This window comes from Protopterus annectens, chromosome 2.part1 (genome assembly GCF_019279795.1).
Source record: "Protopterus annectens isolate FY-2018-M chromosome 2.part1, PAN1.0, whole genome shotgun sequence".
Classification (NCBI taxonomy): Eukaryota; Metazoa; Chordata; order Ceratodontiformes; family Protopteridae; genus Protopterus; species Protopterus annectens.
In genome coordinates, this window is record NC_056729.1 from 1,213,044,573 (window position 1) to 1,213,060,136 (window position 15,564).

At 44.2% G+C, this 15,564-nt stretch overlaps 1 protein-coding gene across 4 annotated transcripts in view; it reads left to right on the forward strand.

The window, feature by feature from the left end:
* Positions 1-15,564, forward strand: part of LOC122794391 (CD2 associated protein) — a 3,269,826-nt gene that overhangs the window by 225,796 nt on the left and 3,028,466 nt on the right. The window lies entirely within an intron of this gene.

Genomic DNA, 15,564 nt, shown 5'->3' on the forward strand with positions numbered 1-15,564 from the left:
GCATCCGAGGTCCAAAACAGACGACGAGGCCTCTGCTAGGCCAGTCGACGGTTTGCCGGTTCTCAATGAGTCGCTTTTGCAGCCCCCGACGCCCGCTACCTCAGAGCCACGGGCCGCTTCCGACTCCCACGTGGAGACAACTAGGCCTTTGGATACTCAAGGTATTGGACACTCAGAAACTATTCCCTCAGATGGGTCCGGAGCCGCTGAGCAGGCATCTGCTTCTGAGGGTGTTTTCAGACCTACATAGTTATATGTCAAGCCAACCTCAGCTTTAAAGCTGTCTTAGTCTTTGCCTTTGAAGACAAAGAAACAAGTACAGCATTCGCCTGGACAGACTCCCATGCCTAAGAAACAGATGCTTAAAATGGCCGAAGACCTAATTACTTTGATCAGGGGTTCCCATACCCCTCCTGATAAGAGGCCTAGGCAAGACACACACAATATGACTCTTCTGATCATGTTTCCATTTCCTCTGACTCCTCTTCTGAACAGGGATACTCTCTTCCTCCCTATGAGGATTCTGATGCTGAAGAATCTATTCCTTCAGCCTCTCCTCCTGAGGATTATTCTTTTGGGGAAACCCTGCATACTATGAGGGAGCATTTTCACTTAGAGAGCCAAGATTACTCAGAATCTAAGAAAAGGCTCAGAGACTTTCTTTTACTACCTCAGCACAGACCTCTTGCTATCCCACCTGTTCTAGACATTGTAGATGATGTATTTTCAGAGTCCAGCCTGTCTCCTGACTCTTTACCCCCCTGCACCTGTTAAGCCAGACAGATACTACAGGGTTCCAGATTCTCATAAATTTCTATATAAAAACCCTGTTGCTGACCCAGAAACTATATCTCAGGGTCCCAAAGGGGTCAAGGCTTCCACTGCAGAAAAACCCTGTCCCCTCTGATAGAGATTCTAGGGCACTGGATAGATGGGGGAGTAAAGTTTACACTTCACTACCTTGGCTGCAAGGGCTTTAAATTGTCAGTTTCATATGCTTAAATATCAGCAGTACTTAGTCACTGCTAAAACAGAAAATGTTGACAAATTCTGAATGTTCTGAAAACAAGGAAATGCAGGATTTATTGCATGCAGCTGAACAAGTGGGAAAGCATACTTTGCAATGTGGTTTTGATTCACTGGAGGCCTCTTGCAGGGCCGCTGTTACGGGTTCTTTCATTAGAAGGCATGCTTAGTTAAAGGAACAGAATCTTCCTGATCATGTTAAAGCAAAATTATTGGATGCTCCATTACAGCATGATACTTTGTTTGGTGTTAAGGCAGAAGAAGTGTTGAACAAAATGGAGGATAAAGCGAAATCTATGCAGACCATTAAAGATTTCTTACAGGTTCAGCCACCCAGATTTAGCAGGAACTGGCCTTCTAAGAATTGGTCCTTTCCAGTGTCAGACAGGCCACAAAGAGGCAGATCCCAGCCCCAAGGCTCATACAGGCCTAAACAATGGGGTGCTTCTACCTCCAAAAGCGGAGAAGAAAAATCACAGCCATATAGGAAACCGTCCCAATGACTTTCCTCTGCCAATGCCAAGCACTTACCTTTTGGCAGCACCCTTAGGGGGAAAACTAGCACTTATTTCACAAAATTGGCACATAATCACCCAGGACAAATGGGTCTTGAATATAGTGTCTCAGGGCTACAGGTTCCACTTCAACACCCTTCCAAAGACAAAAGGTATGCCAGACCTACCACACAATGGGCAGAGGCACAAAAGCAAGTTTCATCCCTCATGGATATGAGGGCTATTCAGCGAGTACCACAGCAAGAGCAGGGACAAGGATTTTACTCAAGACTTTTCTTGGTACCCAGAAAGGACAAAGCCTGGAGACCAGTACTGGACCTGTCTATTCTAAACACTTTTCTGGACGTTCCAAAATTCAAAATGTTGACTCTGCAGCAGCTTCTGCCCATGCTGGACCTCAGAGGCATACCTGCATGTCCCAATCAAACAATCTTGCAGAAGATACCTCAGATTCATAGCTGGCTCAATGCACTACCAATTCTCTGCACTGCCCTTTGGCTTATCTACTGCGCCCAGGGACTAGACAAAGAGGAATCCAAATATATCCTTACTTGGACGACTGCCTTAATCAAGCAGAGAACAAGGACATTCTACTGAAGCATCTGGCGTTTGTAAAAAGATTACTAATTTGCCTAAGGTACACAGTAAACGAAAAGAAATCAAAACTGGCACCCTCTCAAGAGATAATATTCCTGGGTGCAAGCTTAAATACAAATGCCCAGATGGCTTATCCCATGCCAGACAAACAAAGGCAACTGACTTCTTGCATCGAAAAGATGGCAACAAAGACCCAGTTATCTTCAAGAAAAATTCTGCAGGCTTTGGGCTTCATGGCATCCTGCATTCTGCTAATTCCATATGCAAGACTGCATATGAGGAAACTACAATGGTATCTAAAAAGTGTTTGGACTCAACATTGCCACAGCCTGGAAACATTACCCTCATTTCCTGCCTGCAGCAGGAGTTTCAATGGTGGGCACAGGCCTGTCACCATAACAAGGGATAGCCATTCACTTTACCCACAGCCAGGCAGACACTAACAGATGCATCAGATTATGCCTGGAGGGCCCACGTGGCAGGAAAATGTATTCAGGGCACATGGCCCGCAAGCCAAATGCATCTTCATTTCACTCGAAAAGAGATGCAAGCTGTACAGATTGCCTTGACAGCCTTCAAGGATCTACTTCATCCAGGAGAACTGATGATAAAGACGGACAATACTACAGTCATGTGGTACATAAACAAGCAAGGAGGCACACATTCCTACCCTCTCTGCAGACAAGCCATGACTTTGTGGAACACAGCATTGACTTATCAAGTACACCTGCAAGCACAATTCCTGCCAGGAAAAACAAATACTCCGGCAGACGAACTAAGCAGAAACCTCATGGATCCTCACGAGTGGAAACTAGATCCACAAATCTTCAGCATAACAAAGAAATGGGGATGCCCAAACATAGATCTATTTGCCTCCCCTCACAACTGCCAACTACAGAGATTCTGCACAAGGACTTATCACAAACAAGCATGGAAAGTGGATGCTCTATCATTCAGCTGGAAAACCCTTACAGTATATGCCTTTCCTCCACTGCCTCTCCTCCCCAAGGTACTCCTAAAGATCAGACAAGAGAAGCCAAAAATGATACTGATTGTCCCAGACTGGCCACGCCAGCACTGGTATCCAATCCTAAAGAGCTTGTCTCAAGGCCCAACCTGGACATTACCTCAAATTCCTCATTTAGTGACGCAACAAAACAATCCGATCCTGCACAGCCAACTCAGAACCCTAAATCTGGCTGCATGGCGGATAAAGTAACCATTCAGAACACACCTCTCTCTAAAGCAGTTATGGATGTTAATTTGGAGGCCATGAGGCCCAGCACCAGAAAATCTTATGCAGGAAAATGGAAGAGATTCTGTGCTTGGAACCAGGCACAAGGAAGTGACACGCTTGTACCAAATATTCCTCAGATTTTACAATACCTAACTGAGATGCTGGACAAAGGCCTATCCTTCTCATCAATTAAAATCCATGCCTGTGCCATTTCAGCTCATTACAATACAGACCCACCTATTTTTTCACATCCACTGCTAAGGCAGTACCTCAGAGGGGCCAAAAACATAAGACCTCCAAGGAGAGCGCCAATACCTGCATGGGAACTCAATTTTGTCTTGGAAAAGCTCACACTGCCTCCTTTTGAGCCAGCCAATACAGCTGAGATAAAATACTTATGAAAAACAGCTCTGCTCCTAGCAATAACTTCAGCAAAAAGAGTCTCAGAGTTACAGGCACTAATGGCTGTGGAACCTTTTATTATTTTCCATCCGGACAGGGTTTCTCTAAGGACAAACCCAACATTTATGCCTAAGGTAGTGTCCAGTGTGGCTCTTAACCAAACCATTCATTTGCTTACCTTTTATCCAAACGCTCAGAATAAAGGGGAGAGACTTCTGCATTCTTTGGACATACACAGACAGCTACGCTTCTACTTGGACAAAACTAAAGCTTTCAGAAAGACTGAGCAACTCTTAGTGGCGTATGCTGCAGGATCGCAAGGAAAAGCTATTTCAAAGCAGACCATTTCAAAATGGATAGGCCACTGCATTTGTTTCTGCTATTCACAACATGGCAAATCAGTGCCTAAGGGCATTAGGCCACATTCAACCAGAGCAGCAGTCACTTCAGCAGCCTTCTTCAGAGGAGTACCAACCAAGAACATTTTGGAGGCTGCAACTTGGACTTCAGTGCACACTTTTACAAAGCACTACCACTTACCTCTTTACTCTAAATCCAAAGCAGGCTTTGCCACTGCAGTTCTGCAGGGCCTCATAACCACTCCTAATTCTATTTAGGCCCAGCCACCCAACCTCAGCTTTGGGATTCAACCCAAGTGTAATGACTGCAACAGTGAAACACTATGAACATAGTACAGTTGTGTACCTACCATAAATGTAGATGTTCAAGTGTATTCACTGTTGCAGTCCAGGTTACCCTCCCCCCATCCCCCTTTCATTGCTGGGACTTATTTGTACTTCCCTATTCTATACAACCTATGTGGTGTATTTGCTTGTAGATGAAGGCAATGTTTGTTAGTGAATGCTTTTTTATGAGCAGAATTTTTAGCCTACCCTTTTGGAGGCACCTGACATCTGGGGCAAGAAAAACTGAAGAAAATGGCGTCTGCTGCATCTTTTATACCCCTGGCACACTGATGTCAGGGAAGAGGCGACAGCAACCGACGCCGGTCCAGGACTTTGGAATTCAGGCCGACTGCGGGTAGCCTGCCAGCAGGATAACCCAAGTGTAATGACTGCAGCAGTGAATACACTCTGACATCTACATTTATGGTAGGTACACAACTGTACTTTATGTGCTCACCATAGCGTTCGATGTTTGTAGTCCATCTCACCTCACATTCTTACTTACCCCGCCTCCTTCCCCCGTCCTGGAGGATCTGGAGGTTAGGCCTGGTTTCAAAGTTCCCTTCATTCTTGGTTTGTTTTTCCTTTCCTTAGGTGGTGGTATGCATGGAGAATGAGTGCTGGTGCTCGCAGCAAACTAGATCTGGGGATAGAGAGCAATGCAGCATGGAATACCTTCTTAGCCCAGCCAATAGAAAGACTTCGAGCTAAATAGTATGGCTGAGTTGGAGCAGGCATTTGGCTCCGAACCCACGGGTAAGAATGTGAGGCGAGATGGACTACATACATCGAATGTAATGGTGAGTACATAACTTCTTGTTTCCTGAGAACCCCAAAGTTTAAGTGACAATGGAAAAGTAGCTTGACCTCTGCACTAACTGCCAAACTTGAACAAGAAGCATCGTACGTGGATGAGCTTGAACCACCAACCTTTCTTTTAACAGCTGAACACTCTCAACTGTGACCATGGTGCCTTAACTCGTATCATCTCAAGAATTTTCCCAAACTAATTGCATAAAAACTATAGGAATAAATGTGAGGAGGTTAGAAAGGCTTGGGAAGAGACTGGATAAAAAGTTCACAAAGATTTGCAAGAACATCTAGAAGATTTAGGATTTTTGCCTGGATATGTTTACATGGGTATTTTTAATACCCCAAGCATACTCCAAAGAATTTTTGCTTGGGTAGGTTGCAAATGTTGGAGGTGTGATGGGGAAGAAAGAGGTAACTGGGAACATATTTTTTGTGTATGTAATGAGTTGGTAGACTTTAAAAATATTCTGCTGACTACTCTATAAGAAATACTAGGTAAGCAGATTGGTTTAAGGAAATTATTTTTTTTTTTTAGGAGATGTGATACAGAATCAGAATTACTTAGATATAGTAAGGCATTGTTAAGTTTAATTCTGTTGGTTGCCAAAAGCGCAATTACTAAAAAATGGAAATCGAAGTCTAAACCAACAGTACTAGAACTAGTGAGTATAGTAACATAGATAAAACGACTAGAAGTGGAATCTTTAGAAAAGGGTGGAAGCAAATTACATAGAAAAAAATGGGAATTGTGAGAACGATAAATACAGAATAATGTTTTGGAGGAGAAATTAGGTTTACAGGAAGGCAGGAATTGCATAAACTATGTATGTCTCACTGACCGTGATTGGATAGATCATAAGCGATGTATAATATTTGCAAATGAAAATATGTCAATATGGTTTGTTTTCATTTTGTAAATGTATAGAGATGCCTATGCCATAAGTGATAATTTAATAAAGATGTCTTTTTCTTTAAAAGAATCTTCCCAAACTTGGGGTCAATCCAATCTTCCCAAACTTTGGGTCACTCCACTTATGTAGAGGAGTAGAGCCTTGACTACAACCCAAGTAACCATATTGAATTTAATAGCTTGAACAAATGACAAAGCAACAGAGGACAGGTGTGCCTGTGGGATGGAGGGACATGCTATCAGCCAGTAAGCCACGAGAGAGGCTGGAGCTCAATAGAATTGATGCAGACTGGGGGGATGGGGTGGGAATAGCATTAGACATGACCACCGTATGGTCAAGGGTGTGTGGCATGCACTCAGAGAGGCCCTGTCATTGCTATCCCATCTTACACAGGCAAAATTCATCAGCTGATAGGGGTTTTGGTTAGCCCAGAAAAATCCCCTCATGGTTGAAGGACTTTCTCCTCCAGCCCATTCTACCACATGCCCTGTATGTGTCTATTTTGTGGGGGTTGACCTTAGAGCAGGACCTCCATTCCAGTTGTGAGACCCTCCTGACAAAAGGGAACACTGGGGGTCTGCCACAGTTGGCACTTGCAGTTAGGATGATTTGTGTTGAGGGCGGCAGCTTGATAGTCAGTTGCTGTGGAAGAAAAGTAAAATATACCCTGGCTGTCCTCAGCAGCATTGATTTATATGTGGAGTAATAACCATTTGTCAGTGAGAAGTATTAACTTCTGAAGTATGTGTATATTGATGTGCATGTGTGTGGAGATTATGGACATTATATATATATATATATATATATATATATATATATATATATATATATATAAAATGTATGTATATATGGGCACATGTTGGGAAGTCTGCGTCACTGGAACATGGATGCATTGTATTTTTGGAACACCATAGGGTTCATAGATTAGTACTAGGCTAACTGCCCTTGCGAGCCATTTTAAGCCTAGCCAATTATCCCTTGTGAGACTCAAACCCTGCACTTTGTATTTATAAGGCAAACACCTTAACCATTAGGCCACCCTCCCAACCCAAATAGGGAAGATGAACAGTTAAGCCTTGTAGTTTGAAAATTCTCCTTGCTGAAGTAACAGCAACAGGGAATAGAGTTTTCCAGGACTGGTATTACATGACTGAAGCTAGACCGCCCTTGACCCACAATGTCAATGTCTGTTATACTGCTGACATCTTGACTGAATGTCTCAATTTTAACTGAAAGACCAACGGTGGAGACTGAATGGTTAGCCTGACATGGTCATGACTGAATTCCGCTCTGACAAGTCAGTCTTGGATGACCATGATGAAGGGTCTCCCATTATTGAGGAACTCAAGATTGACAATCCTGGTGCTCACATCTGGAAGGCTGAAACTGAAGGCCGCAGCCCTGAAACGGAGACTAGTGCCTTAACAAGTTCACAGAAAGTTGACTCCAGCATTAAGGGGTTGACTGTTAGCCTTATAGGGACCAGGGCTTGCTTGGACCTTTTGAGCAAAATGCTTGGGTTAGAAGCAACAAAGTTTGACCTGAAAGGTACTCTTCTCGTCTTCATGTTGGTGAAGGAGGATATGTGGGACAACCTATGCTGCAGTGACAGAAATGTATACTGCATCTTGTATTCAATCTGTTCAGAATCTGAAGAGATTGAATACAAGATGCATATCTTATCCAGTATTAATTTGATATGTATTTGTATATGTGCTTGTAACTTTTTTTATTTTATTTGACTTATCTCTTCTGTAACCTGTACTACGGAGCTTTTTCTCCCCGGGCCTCCACTGAAAATGGGCTCTCTGTGCCCAGTGGACTTCCCCGGTAATCAAACTGGAAATAAATAAAATCTCTTCATCAGGTGTTGATCACCTAGACCTAACTGAATCAACTGAGTGTGGTTCAAGGGTTTAGAAACTAATGAGGAGATAATAGTAAGTCTGTGTCTGAGGCAGGAGTATCCTTTGATACTGTAAGTCATGCAACAACATGATTTGTTAAAGAAGTTTCAGGATTCTTTCAGTCATCTGAGTATTTGGGAGTAAAGAAATGAGGACAGAAGAAAAGGGGAAAAGCACTAACTGTTTTGGAAACAGTTGGCAGACGTTAGTGCTACTGACTCAAGATGGGTGCACACATCTTTAAGATTTGAAGGTTGAAATGAAACGCTCACTTGAGACATTTTGTGTTTATTCTTTGGGCGGACTCTTAATGCCATGTTTGCATTCCATAAATTGTTTGCTGCCTTTGCCTTCATTTTTCTCAGTATCAACCACGTTAAAATTAAATGGTAATGACTTTCACAGACACACACACACAGACACACACACAGACACACACACAGACACACACACACAGACACACCAAAAATGTAGGCAAACACTAATTTGGAAACAAATGGCAGTGACTGTGCCACAGGAGATTCAGCAGTCCAAATTTGTACTCTGAAGTTGGGGCATAACAGAAAGAAAACTGTAAAACAACTCTTAAGTTACCAGAAGCTCTTTTAGAAAAATTGTCAGTCAAGACCTGACAGATTAGGAAAAATGGTGCTAACCTGGGGAGAGGAGTTGGTAACAATCATCAGTAAAGGGAACTGACCTGGGTGAAGATGGAAATAAAAAGAAAGCTAATACAAGTTACAGAAGTACTACAAGGAAAAAAAAAAGACTAAACTACTATACTAAAATGAACAAGTTTGAAAAGCAGGGGACATGGAGGCTGCTCTGAAGAATGAAATGACAGTGCGCAACAGAAGAGAACTTGAAAGGTTTTGCTGAGCACAGCATTCTGGGAAAATGGGATGGGTTTTGAAATTTAGTTTCAATTGCCAGACTGTCTGTTGGTCATGTGGATGAAATACAAGTCCCTGATTACACAATTCTCATGTAAAGAGTACAGAAATAATCTAATCTAAAGTCAGTGTTTTTCTGCTTCGGCTGCTGTCACTTGTAGATTGATGTCGGTCATCAGGGCTATAAAGCAAGGCAGCCGACGCCTTTACATCAGTCTTTCTTGCCGTGGAGCTTATAGCAGAAGCAGTTTGCAAGTGTGCCAGTCTGTCGCTACCAGAGCTTGAATTACAGCTGAAAACCTCTAAAGCTAAGTACCCAGTTGGGGATCCTTCTTTCTTGCACTAACAAAGGTCTGAAAAAGTTAACAATTGTCTCACCTGTGGAAAGCAGATCCCACACCGAGACTTCCATTCATACTGCGTCACTTGTTTAGGCCCAGACCACAAAGTCCCCCGTTGCTGGTTCTGTGCCCTCTTTAACACGAGAACCATTCATCATAGATTATCTTATTGTTGATAGGTATTTTTGTCTTCCGTCTTCGCATTCCAAAATGGTGTCTGTCAGCCAACAATCCGTAGACTTCCTGAAAAAAACGTAGAGATAAAGATAGAGACAGACCACACAAGACTAAACCTTCCAATGATGCTACCGCTAAACAGGTAGTCAGTTCTCCGAAATTCAGTGAGGCGCTTTCACAGCCCCTGATGCTCGATACAATATCTACGCAGGCCTCTACAGAGACCCTTTTGGAGTGTTGCAGAAATCTTCTTGGTCTTGGAGCCTTTGGTTGTCTCTGCCTCGGTTGGGTCTGGAGCTGCAATGCAGGCACTGGCTTCCGAGGAGGCCTTTCGCACTATCATTTCTAGACAAAAAACGACATCTCATCTGACTACTGTTTCTCTCAGACCAATGGATAATCTTTTAGGCCTAGAAGCCAGACTACATCTAGACAATCTACCTCTAGCCACCATCTTACTCTTGCTCCACCATCCCAAGCCCAAATGCTTAAGATGGTGGAGGATTTCATCTCCCTTATCCGAGGTAGTCAGGTCACAACTTCTAAAAGGAAAAGACACCCTCTCCTGAAATAATGGCAGAGCAGGATTCTGAGGAATCTGATTATTCAGATTTTAAAGAGGAACAACAACCTCTGACTGCTTATGAGGATTCAGATGGAGAGGAATCCATTCCTTCCGCCTCCCCACCAGAAGACCTTTCCTTTGGGGAAACCCATCACACCCTCAGGGAACACTTCCACTGGGAATCTCAATGCTTCCCTCAGTCTAAGAAAAGACTAAGAGTTTCTAGACTTGCCCCAGCACAGACCCCTGGTCATCCCCACTATCTTAGCAGTGGTGGATGATGTTTTTCAAGAGTTCAGCTTAGCCCCCGACACCCTCCCACCTGCTCCCAGTAAACCTGACCGCTATTACAGAGTACCGGATTCTCACAAATACCTGTACAGAAATCCTGCTGCAGACCCGGAGGTCGTTTACAACGAGACCTAAAGGAGCTAAGGGTACTTTTGCAAAGAGTCCTATTCCTTCTAACAAGGATTCCAGAGCTCTGGACAGATGGGGTAAAATAGTATATACCTCTGCAACCTTAGCTATCAGAGCACTCAGCTGTCAGTTCCATGCGTTAAAATATCAACAACACATTTTGGAACTATTAAAGCAAAAGATTTCTACCTTTCCTGACAATGCTAATTTGAAAGAGTTAGCAGATTTACTGCACACTACTTGTCAAGTGGCCAAACACTCATTGCATAGTGGATATGATGCCCTAGAAGCCTCAAGCCAAGCAGCAGTGTCAGGAGCTGTCATTAGGAGACTTGCATGGTTGAAGGAACAACCTCTCTCTGATCATGTTGAGTCTAAATTAATTGATGCACCCTTTGATAAGGACCGCTTGTTTGGAGTAAAAGCAGAAGAGGTGCTTGAAAAGATGGAAGACCAAGCAAAATCTATGCAAACAGTAAAAGATTTCTTTCAGGTTCAACCTGCTAGGTTCAGCAGGAATTTTCCCTCTAAGCACTGGTCCTTTCCTGCACCTAGCAGATAGGGGCAAGGTAAGCTCTGCAGGGACAGACCACCCAGGCCCCTATCCCAGGGACAGCAGAGAACCAAACAGTGGACCACGTCCGCCCCAAAGGCAGGGAGTTCTAAGCCATCCTTGTATGGCAACAACTCTCAACGACTCCTTCACCCCCCCCTCTGCCCTCCTTTCACTCACCAAAAGCTAGCAGGAAAGCTCTCCCTCTATGAAGAAAATTGACTTTCTGTAACAAAGGACCAATGGGTCTTAAAGATCACTTTTCAGGGATACAAATTTTCTTTCAACAAAATCCCAATTTCAAGAGGGTACCCAGACTTGCTCTGTTCCTGCAGATCAAACCAGCAAAGGATTTTATTCCAGACTATTCCTTGTCCCCAGAAAAGAGGGCACTTGCTGCCCCATCCTGGATTTGTCCATTCTGAACACCTCCCTGGTGGTCCCCAAACTCAAAATGCTAACTTTGCAGCAGCTGCTGCCTATGCTGACAAAAAATGCCTGGTTAATGATCCTAGACCTAAAAGATGCCTACTTCCACATTCCTGCAGAAAACTCATGCGCTTCAGAGCAGGTTCACAACACTTTCAGTTCTCTGCGCTACCCTTTGGCTCATCTACTGCTCCCAGGGTATTCACCAAATGCTTAGCCCCGGTGCAGACAGAGAAATATACAGATTTACCCTTATCTGGATGACTGCCTCATTCAGGCAGAGTGCAAAGAAAAGCTGCTCCAGGACCCTCCTCTTTGTCAAAACCCTCCTAACTCCTTAGGGTTCACCATCAACGAGAAGAAATCAAAGCAAACACCCCCCAGGAGGATCATTTTCTTAGGAGCACTGATGGACACAGCATCTCAAATGGCCTTCCTATCCTCAGAAAAGTAGAGCTTCCTGCCTCTCTACTTTACCCAGAAGATGTTCTTCATCTCACATTGCTGCAGTCCTTACACTTGGGTAGTCCGCTGTCCTCGGTTGGCCCGAATATCAAAGTATAAGGCTGACGTCGGTCAAGGCGCATTTGACTGACATCAGGATGTCAGGGTACAAATGCGCATGACCGACGTCATATCCTCAGTCTTTTTTGCCGCATGGTCCGATGCAGAAGCAGCGTTGCAAGTGCCGTTCAGCGTTCTGAAATTTTTCAATTGAGTTTCAGACCGAGTCAAAGTTGGCTAAGTACCCGTTGGGGAATATTTTAGTTTTTCTTGCCTCAGTGGTTTACCGGATGTCAGAAAAAGTGAATAACTGTATTTCTTGTGGGAAACAGATACCGCATAGAGATTATCATACTTTGTGTATTCCTTGTTTAGGGCCTGAGCACGACGTTGTTGGGTGTCGCTCTTGTGCTAGATTTAACAAGCGCACTATAAAGAGAAGGTTAGATTGTGCCAGGTTAGTCTTCGGAAAGCGGTGCAATTATAAAATGCCGTCGGATGCTCCGCCCGCTTCTTCGAAGAAGCGCAAGGACAAAGCAGCTAAGCCTAGGCTAGAAGAACCATCCGTACCGGACGCCGGTTCTTTAGAGGTCTCGGTGGAGCCGGTGGTTCTGCCAGAGGTTTCTTTGGAGTCCCAGGGAGAGACTTTGTTATTGCAAGATGTGGCCTCTCAGGAGGCAGGCCAGGCTGAAGGGGCTTCTCAGGTTACTGTACTCCCCTCCCTTCCTAGGGTGGTTAGGCCCTCTCCTTCTGTTTCCAAGGCTTCTCCCAGGGGCAGGCCAGGTTTAGCTTCAGTTGGTGTCACCCCTAGTTCTTCAGGGACTGTGCCCAAGAAGCATATGCTTAAAATGGCTGAAGATTTGATTACTTTGATTAGAGGTTCTATGCCCCCTCCTGATAAGAGACCTAGGGTGGAACCTGAGCTTGGGAGTTTTGAGCATGCTTCGGATGTTTCAGAGTCTTAAGCTGAAGACTTGCAGGAGTATTCTCCTTATTCTGATTCTGATGTGGATGATTCTACTCCTTCTGCTTCTCCTCCTGAGGATTTTTCTTTTTCAGAGACCCTTCATTCCATGAGGGAGCATTTTAAGTGGGAAGGTCAGGACTTCTCTGATTCCAGGAAAAGGCTTAGGGAATTTTTGTTTTTACCCCAGCATAGGCATTTGGCTATACCTCCTGTTCTGGATGTGGTGGAAGATGTTTTTGCAGAGGCTTCTCTTAATCCTGATTCTTTGCCTCCTGCTCCTGTTAAACCAGATAGGTATTACAGGGTGCCTGAAGCTCATAAGTATCTTTTTAAGAGTCCTAGGGCGGACCCAGAAACTGTTAGTCAGGGGCCTAAAGGTGTTAAGGCTTCTGTTGTTAAAAATCCGGTTCCTCCAGATAGAGGCCAGGGCTTTGGATAGATGGGGTAAGAAAGTTTATACTTCTTCCACTCTAGCTATGAGGGCTTTGAATTGCCAGTTTCACATGTTGAAATACCAAAACTATCTCCTTTCACAATTGAAGTCTAAGGTAGATGCTCTGGCGGAAGGTATTGAGTGTAAAGAGTTACAAGATTTAGTACATGTTTCTGAACAGGTGGGTAAGCATTCTTTGCAATGTGGTTTTGATGCTGTACAGGCCTCGTCTAGGGTGTCTGCCACTGGGTCAGTTCTTCGCAGGCACGCCTGGCTGAGGGATCAGAATTTATCTGACCATGTTAAGACAAGGATTTTAGATGCTCCTTTACAATCTGATGTGTTGTTTGGTACTCCTGTTGAGTCAGTCTTAAAGAAAATGGAAGACAAGGCTAAGTCTATGCAGACTGTTAAAGATTTTTTGCAGGTTCAGCCTCCAGTTTAGTAGAAATTGGCCTACCAAGGGGTGGACGTATCCTTCTTATGATTCCCAGTCTAGGGGTAGGTCTAGGCGTGGTAGGGGCAGAGCTCAGGGCTCTTTCAGGCCTAGAACAGGGAGTTCACCTGCACAGACTTCGGTGAGGGCAGGGGTCAGTCCTTTCGTAAACAGACCCAATGACCTACCTTTTCAGCTGCCAGAGCCTGCTCGTCTGGCAGCACCTTTGGGAGGAAGGTTGGCACTTTTCAAGGAAAATTGGAGTTTAATTACCCAAGACAGATGGGTATTGGACATCATACACCACGGTTACAGGTTTTATTTCCATACCTTGCCTCCTTTCAAAGGCATGCCAGACGTTCCTCCTCAGCAAAGAATAGAGGCTCACAAACAAATTTCTCTGTTGCTTCAAATAGGGGCCATACAGCCGGTCCCTATGCTAGAAGTGGGCCTAGGATTTTATTCTCGCCTGTTCCTAGTACCAAAGAAAGGGAACACGTGGAGACCAATTTTGGATTGATCTACCCTCAACACTTATCTGGACATTCCCAAGTTCAAAATGTTGACGTTACAACAGCTTTTACCTCTGCTGGGCAAAGATCATTGGATGGTAACTTTGGATCTCAAGGAGGCTTACCTTCATGTTCCTATCAGACTGAGTTGCAGGAAGTATCTGCGTTTTCGGGCTGGGACTTCTCATTATCAGTTCTCTGCATTGCCCTTTGGCTTATCTACTGCGCCCAGAGTATTCACGAGAGTTCTGGCTCCAGTGATAGCTTTCCTCAGGTTAAAAGGAATACAGATCTATCCTTATTTGGACGATTGCCTGATTCTGGCTCAAGGAAGGGACGAGCTTCTTCATCATTTGGAATATGTGATAGCAGTGCTAAGATGCCTGGGATATTCTGTGAACGAAATAAAGTCCAGTCTAGTACCCTCTCAGGACATGTGCTTTCTGGGTGTAAGACTGAATACAGCATCCCAGATGGCCTTTTTGACCCCGGACAAACAAAAGAATATTTCCCTTTATTTTCATCAATTGTCTCATCAGTCCAGGCTGACTGCAAGGACAGTCCTTCAAGCCTTGGGGTTCATGGCATCTTGTATTCTGGTGCTTCCCAATGCCAAACTGCATATGAGGAAGTTACAATGGTATCTCAAAAATGTATGGACACAGCACTGCCAGGATCTGGACACTGTCATTCAAATAATACCTTGCATTCAAAAGGAATTGTTGTGGTGGGCTCAGGAATGTCACCTAAACAAGGGACTCTCTGTGACCCGGCCAGAGGCGAGTCAGATTCTAACGACAGATGCCTCAGACAAAGCTTGGGGAGCTCATCTGAATGGAAAGTGGATACAAGACAAGTGGCCTGCCAGACTCCAACATCTACATATCAACTTGAAGGAGATGTTAGCAGTCCAGTTTGCATTAATAGCTTTCAAGGATTTACTTCTTCCAGGGCAGGTGTTGATTCTAACAGACAACACAACTGTCATGTGGTACATCAACAAGCAAGGGGAACACATTCTTATCCTCTATGCAGGCAAGCAATGATTTTGTGGGAGACTGCTCTCAGTTTACAACTAAATCTTCAGGCAAGGTTTCTGCCGAGCACAGAACTCCTTAGCAGATGTGTTAAGCAGACAAATCATGGATCCCCACGAGTGGAAATTGGATCCTCATGTATTTCAGAAATTGACAGTGTCATGGGGAACTCCAGACATAGATCTGTTCGCTTCTCCACTAAA